This window comes from Octopus bimaculoides, chromosome 24 (assembly GCF_046866305.1).
Source record: "Octopus bimaculoides isolate indiv1 chromosome 24, ASM4686630v1, whole genome shotgun sequence".
In the NCBI taxonomy this organism is placed as follows: domain Eukaryota; kingdom Metazoa; phylum Mollusca; class Cephalopoda; order Octopoda; family Octopodidae; genus Octopus; species Octopus bimaculoides.
Window position 1 is genome coordinate 19,350,871 of NC_142951.1, and position 8,155 is coordinate 19,359,025.

Sequence of the window (8,155 nt, forward strand, 5' to 3'; positions counted from 1 at the left end):
GTGCTTGTCCCACATAATCGCTTGACAACCGGAGTTGGTTTGCTTATGTCCCCGTAAGCCAGCGGTTCGGCAAGTGGAACCGAAAGAATAAATACCAGACCAAAAATAATAAGGTTTGGGGTCGATTTGTTCCAGTAAACCCTTCAAGGTGATACTCCAGCATGGCCACAGTTCAATTACTGAAACAAAGGAAAGAATAAATGATAAAAGACGTGTGTGTGTGTGTGTAAATTGATATAAGAAATATAATCCAGGTTGTTAACTCATCAGCACTTCATACAGGAACTTGGTCAGCGTAGTATTCAGTTAATTGAATGCATTAGAAAATTATTATTTTTAAATCTCCCAACGAGAGATATTCAGCAACAGTACTTTGGAGTAAAGATTGTTTGCCAACATTACATGGCAGTCCTGGTTTAAGACGAATGTTCCTGTAATTTAGCCCCAGGAGACATCGTCTCCAGCTGGTCATACGACACGATCTGTGTCCTTATATTTTCGAACAAGGGAATCTAGTACCCCCACTAAGCTCAAATAACCCGGAAATCGCGATACACAGATATTGTTTTGAACTGAGTGGGGGTGCTAGATTCCTTTGTTCGAAAATATAAGGACACAGATCGTGTCGTATAGCCAGCTGGAGACGATGTCTCTTGGGACTAAATTACAGCAACATTTGTCCAAAACCAGGACTGCCATGTTATGTTGGCAAACAATCTTTACTCTAATTGAATACACATCGGCTAAATTTCAATTGATTAAAAAGGATACACTTGCTTTATTTTATCTTATTTCTATTTCTGCGTACGTCACATGTATTGTAAGTATGTATGTATGTATGTATCTGTGTGTGCTTGTATATAAGTGCTATGAGCTATATAGTAACTATCGAATTCCCTTACTGCTTCAGTATGGGGAAAACTCTCGATGTCAATAAATTATTGCTTCTTATCGTATATTGTGCTCTCATTTCTTTTTTCTCTTTGTATACTTCCACTCACTGCTTGAAGCTTACCTTCTTCCTGCACTCGGATCCCTGGATAGATCTCAATTGAGTGTTTGGGTAAAATTCAGCAACAGCAGTGTTTTTTGAAGTTGGCAAATGTTCTGGGCTTGGTAGGGACTGGTTATTCATAGAATTTTTAGTTGAGTCTACATATTTTATTGTCACATGACATTTTTCGGTATTATATCCCTCCTCTTTCTCTCTCTCTCTCTCTCTCTCTCTCTCTCTCTCTCTATATATATATATATATATATATATATATATATATATATATATATATATATATATGGGAGAATATACAAATAATAACAACAGACGAGGACAGGTAGTGTAAATAACAAAAGGATATATTAGTATGACGCCGCTCGGGAATACGGAAAGTCTTTGACGTTTCGAGCTACGCTCTTCAACAGAAAGAATACGGAGACAAGGAGAAAAACACGGAGAAAAAAAATTGAATAGTGTTCAGTCAACGGTCAATCGAGCCCATCGTATATATATATATATATATATATATATATATATATATATATATACGATGGGCTCTTTTCAGTTTCTGTCTACTAAACCTCCACTCAGGAGGGTTTGCTCGGCTCGGGACTATAGTGGAGGCCATTGGAAGGTGCTGCGCTGTAGGAATGAACCCAAGACCCCTATGGTTGGGAAGCAAGCTTCTTACCATATATATTGCAATGAAAATAATTAATCAAAAGAAGTGTGGCACATGTTATGTTATTATTAAACAATGCTGTACACATTTCTTGCTATTGTTGCTATTTTGTTTCAAGTACACATAAACATTGCTCTTTGAATAATATCCGTTTTGCTACGCAGGCGTTGCGAGAAGCCATTTCCTTTTTTTTCCCCCCCAACGAACACTATTTTGAATATTGTTTACTCACTCTCTCACTCCCACCTGTCTCTCACACAAACATAAACACAAAAACGCTCACACACACACACAATCATGCTGTGTACACATATTCGTATACTGTCTTAATAAAATATTTTTCCGTAAAAATGTCCATTTTCCTATTTGCTTTTCTCTTTTTGTGTATTTCCTTTCATTTGTCCTTCATTTCTATTTTACTGTAACATTCTGGTTTTCAATTTTAAATTTTTGTTCCTGGTTTAATAAACTATAGATAAGCACCCCAGCCACCCATACAACACACACACAGAAACATGCAGAGGTTTGCGCTTAGTGAAACAGCCAACTCCCAAGAACGATGGCAAAGACGACGAAAGCGGTGACAACAAGGGCGCCATTCAGTGACAACGGCAACAATGACAACGACGACGACGACGACGACGATGACGACATTCATTATTATTGTTGTTGTTGTTGTTGTTGTTGTTGTTGTAATATTTCTTTTCTTTGCCACAGGGACATTAGAGGAGGGATATTACTACTACTAATAATAATAGTAATAATCATGATGATGATGATGTTGATGTTAATAATAATAATAATAATAATAATAATAATTGCAGCAACAGACAACAGAAGGTGAAGACTAAAGCCAAAACAAAAAAATTAAGAAAATGACTTTTTTTATGGAAAGATATTGAAGTAAATGAATAGAAGTTAAATTAGATGTTTGTATGATGTAGAGGGAGGGGTGGGAGAGAGGGGAGGGAGGGAGGGGAGGGGGGAGGGGGAGGGGAGGGGGGTGTGGGAGAGGGGGGAGTGGGGAGGGAGAGAGGGGAGGGGTGGAGGGAGAGAGGGGTGGGGGTGGAGGGGAGGGAGAGAGGGGAGGGAGAGAGGGGAGGGAGGGAGGGGAGGGAGAGAGGGGAGGGAGAGAGGGGAGGGAGAGAGGGGAGGGAGAGAGGGGAGGGAGAGAGGGGAGGGAGAGAGGGGAGGGAGAGAGGGGAGGGAGAGAGGGGAGGGATGAGAGGGGAGGGAGAGAAAGGAATATGGAGAGGAGAGGAGGAAATAGAGAGGAAGAAAGAGGAGGGGGGTATAGGGTGGGGGAAAGGATATAAGAGAAAGATTGAACGGAAGGGGGAGGAATATGAAATAAATGACTCGTGTTAGTATGGGTTAGAGAGAGAAACAAAGAGAGTGGCAGGCTGCGAGGAAGAAGGAAGAGAGAGAGAGAGAGAGAGAGAGAGAGAGAGAGAGAGAGAGAGAGAGAGAGAGAGAAAAGGCAGGGGAGGGGAATTACAGGAGGAAGAAGGACGGAAGGACAGAAAGAAAGAAAGAAACAAACAAACAAACAAATAAGAGGTAGGAAGGAATTACAGAAGGGTGGAAAGAAAGAAAGAAAGAGAAGAAAGAAAGAAAGAAAGAAAGAAAGAAAGAAAGAAAGAAAGAACGAAAGAAAAATCAGGAAGGAATTAAGGAAGGGTGGACGGACAGAATGAAGAAAGAAATAAAGGATAAACGAATGAAAGAAAGAAAGAAAGAAACGAACAAACATTTGTAGATGTAGATAGATTCATACATTTTGCTAGGATGTACATCAACAATGATAACCACTGGAGGTGTTGTGATTCGCACACTCCGATTGAATCAATTCTACTCTTATTTATTGAGGTCACTTGCAGTATCTAGAGGAATAAAATTTCACTGCCACTCCACCTCAGAATGCTTATAATACATATAAGCACTGTCTGCAGTCATAGGACTCGTCGGACCACTTACCAGGTTTCCATGGTGCATAAGTGACTGAGAAAACCGATTTTTCCCGGAATGGGACGATAGTTCATCGTAGAGTTACTCCTTTACAGCCGAGTGGACTGAAGCAACGGGAAATGAAGGGTTTTACTCAAGAACATGACATACCCTACGCTCCGGGATATCAATATCATTTGAGATGGACAATCGTAAATATATGGAATATATTTCCATAAACTTTTACACAATATAATATAATATATCTTTACAGCTGCTTTGATGTATTCATGTAAGTGGGAATATTATGCTTATTATGCAATTAGTTGTAAATGTTACAGGTCAAAATTACTCGAAACCATACAAGCAGGCATAACATCGCTAACCATGAACTAGGATACATAAGTACCTTTAATATACTTAGTAGTATATTATGCTCGCATTACTCCAGTCCACTCGGCTGGCAAAAAGGACTAGTACCTGTATTTCAAAAGGCCAGCCTTGTCACATTCCGTGTCACGCTGAATCTCCCCGAGAACTACGTTAAAAGTAAGTGCGTTTGTGGAGTGCTCAACCACTTGCATGTTAAGGTCACGAACAGGTTGTTCCGTCGATCAGATCAATTGGAACAGAGGTTGTCGTAACCGACAGATTTGTCAGTTCTTCACCAGCGGCCAGGAATGTGTTTAATATATAAAATTCAATAGTGTTACATAGCTATGCTTAGTGGTCATTTAAGCAATGAGTTCGTGGATGGTTAATGGGTTGGATATGTTGCCGAAGAAAGAGCAAGAACTCCTGAAACATGTGTATACACCCATTTGCTATTGTTTCCATCATCGATTGTATTGCTTACATTAGACGTGTTCGGATACGAAACGTCGTATCAAATCAGTGCTGGCAATAATTTCTACAGAAAATATGTAGAGGGTAACCTTAAAAATAAGTACATTTATGCATAAAATGCAGCAGATCTTTTTCAGAACTTGTCATGGCAAACGCAAAGGAAGGAAGGAATTTCTAGAATAAATAGTGACATGGAGAAATGAGACAAAGAATAAATGAGAAAAGATACGAAGGCTATTTTTAAAAGAAACGTGTAAAAGAAAGAGAGAAAGCAAGATCGTGAGAAGAAAATTAATAACAGCCAGGAAGAAAGAGGTGGTGAAGAAAATAAATAAGGTGGTGAGAAGGGAGGAGATGAAGAAAGACTGAGTTAAGGATAGGCAGCGATAATGTGTAAAGACAATGACAACGTGGAAGACACAGTAGCTGGTTTGCACACTATGGCAACACCATTGTTATGTTTTCATTATTCTGTGTAACATCCAGTCTTCAGTTTTTGGGGTGAACCACGCTAATAGCTTTTGAATGAAAACAGTCCATCAAGACATTTTTTTTTTCAGAAAATGAAGGCCAATGATACATATTAAGCATACATATGAATATATAAATAACAGAAAACCATAATAATATTATAGCATGTATTGACATAATGAATTATTCAGCCACACGAGCCCCATTTCGACGGATAACTTCAAAAACCCTATTAGTCATGGAGTTTGTCAATTTCTTAATAGTTGCTAATTGGACTGCCTCTGCTGCAGCTTTTACGGTCGCCCATAGGACATCTTTCGACGTAAATTGGCGTCCGTCGGCATAAACATCTTGTTTAATGATGGACCAAAGATTTTCAATAGGGTTGAGATCCGGAGATGTTGGCGGCCACACCATCAACCTATCACTTTGTATGCTGTAAGACCCTAGTAATGTTTGGGTGGTCCTTCAGTAATCGTCTAACCGTGTCCACATGACAACCTAACTTCTCTGCGATGACATGAAGAGAGGTACATTTAGCACTTTCCTTGATGATGACAGACGTTTCTTCATTGTTAATGCCTTTTCCACATCCCATTGTTCTTAGAGAGGAGAAACACTATTCACCGAAAAACTGAAGAATCTGAAATAAAAAAAAAAGAAAGGACATTACACAGAATGATGAAAACATAACAATGGTATTGCCATAGTATGCAAATCAGCTGGGAAAAGTTTTATCAAAATCGATTTCCGGAAAACCGAGTAATCCTAAACTTCATTCCGGAGCGATAAGCGTGGTTCTGGATACAAAAGTGATGAAGGATGATCATGTCCCCATTTTATGTGTGTGTCTTTTTTTTTTTGCCTGTGTGTTATTTTGCTCTCCTTCTGTGTGTGTCTGTGTATATACACTTCATGTATTTTAGGCGCAGGTGTGGGTGTGTGGTAAGAAGTTTGCTTCCCACCCACACGGTTCTAGATTTCAGTCCCACAGCGTGGCACCTTGGGCAAGTGTCTTCTACTACAGCCTCGGGCCGACCAAAGCCTTGTGAATGAATTTGGTAGACGGAGACTGAAAGCCCATCGTATATGTGGTGTATGTGTGTGTGTGTGTGTGTGTGTATGTGTGTGTGTGTGTGTGTGTATGTGTGTCCACCATCACTTTACAACTGATGTTGGTGTGTTTAAGTGTCCCCGTAACTTAGGGGCTCGGTCAAAAGAGAACGATAGAACAAGTATTAGGCTTAAAAGGAATAAGTCCTGGATCGATTTCTTTGACTGAAGGCGGTGCTCCAACATGGCCGCAGTCAAATGACTGAAACAAGTAATATATATATATATATATATATACATAATATATATTTATACCATATATATTTATTGATATATATATATATATATATATATATATATATGATATATATATATGCATGGAAAGTGTATGAAGATGCAAAATGAAAGTGGTGAACCAAAGAATATATGCCAACCAGCATATTTACGAAAGATATGGTGGAGGAGCTTTAAAAAAAGGTGTAGGAGCCATCAATAAGTTTTAAATTTCCACTCAATTATCGATAATTTCATAATTCTTGCCGAGTTACGTAGTTAGATGTCAAAAATATAATAGATATGGGGGTAAGTTGGGAGCAAAGGGGAGAATCTAAAATTTAAAAATAAAGCTAGATACTTATGAAAATCAATTTGAACTGATCAAATTAGTAATCAAAAGAATGAATATCATAAATGTGTGATAGCAAGAAGTAATTACGTCACTAATTTGATCAGAAACCTTTATTTTTATAGGGTACATATATACAATACACAGGCTCTAGCGCAGAAAATAACACCCCAGAGAGCATTTCGTCCGTTTTTACGTTTTGAGTTCAAAATCTGACAAGGTCGACTTTGCCTTTCATCCTTTCTGAGTCGATATAATATGCACCAGTTGATCACTGGAGTCGATGCAATCGACTTACCCCCCTCCCTCGAAATTTGCTGGGCTTGTGCCAAAACTTGAAATTAATACATACATACATACATACATACATACATACATACATAAATACATACATACATACATATATATATATATATATATATAGTATAATATATATATATATATATATATATATATATATATATATATAGGAGTAAATGTAAGGACAAGCAAGCTAGGCAAGTCGATATGCAAGAAATATTAAATAGATTTAATACAAAAGATGTACAAATGTTTACATATAAAAAGGTCCGACTTACACAGAATAAAACTGATATCAGGAGTTAAAGGGGTTGATTAAGAATTCTACGAGTCCAACAGCTGTTTCTGGTGGTCCAAACTAATGATTGTAAATTGATTTCATCATCGGATAATACCACCCTCTGTCTTCAGGGAAGAATTTTACATTTGAGACGTTGACAGAATGGAGTTTAGAGATAGAATGATTTTGTGGAGAGCTAAGTGTATTAGAAAGTCATTTTGGGGACTACTCTTATTCAACCCCTTTAATTCCTGATATCATTTTTATTCTGTTTCAATCAGACCTTTTTGTATATTCTGTGTCAATCAGACATTTGTACATTTTTTGCATTGAATGTATTTAATATTTTTTGTATATCGACTTCCCAAACCTGCTTATCTCTACATTTACTCCTCTACCTGCTCAAGTTTAAAACTCCTGAGCACTACGAAGTGTATTCTGTACAGAGAACACCTGTCTCTGATCTCTCTCTCTCTCTCTCTCTCTCTCTCTCTCTCTCTCTTTCTCTCTTTCTCTGTCTCTCTCTCTCTCTCTGTCTCTCTCTCTCTCTCTCTCTCTCTCTCTCTCTCTCTCGCTATATATATATATATATTTCTGCTGCTTTTAAATAAAGCATATTACTCTACCTCTGGTATTTGAGTACTCTTTTTTTCCACCTTGTTGCACATTTCATGTGCTTACTCCGGTATATATATATATATAATATATATATATATATATATATATATATTATCTATATATATATATATGCGTGTGTGTGTATAAATATTGATTTCAAAATTTGGGCACAACCTTACCATTTTCGGGGAGGGGGTAAGCCGATTGCATCGACCTCACTCCTCAACTGCTGCATATTTTACCGGTTCCGAAAGGATGAGAGGCAAAGTCGACCTCTGTAGAGTTTGATTATAAGGCGCATGACTCAGTGGTTAGGGTGCTGCACTCACGATTGCGTAA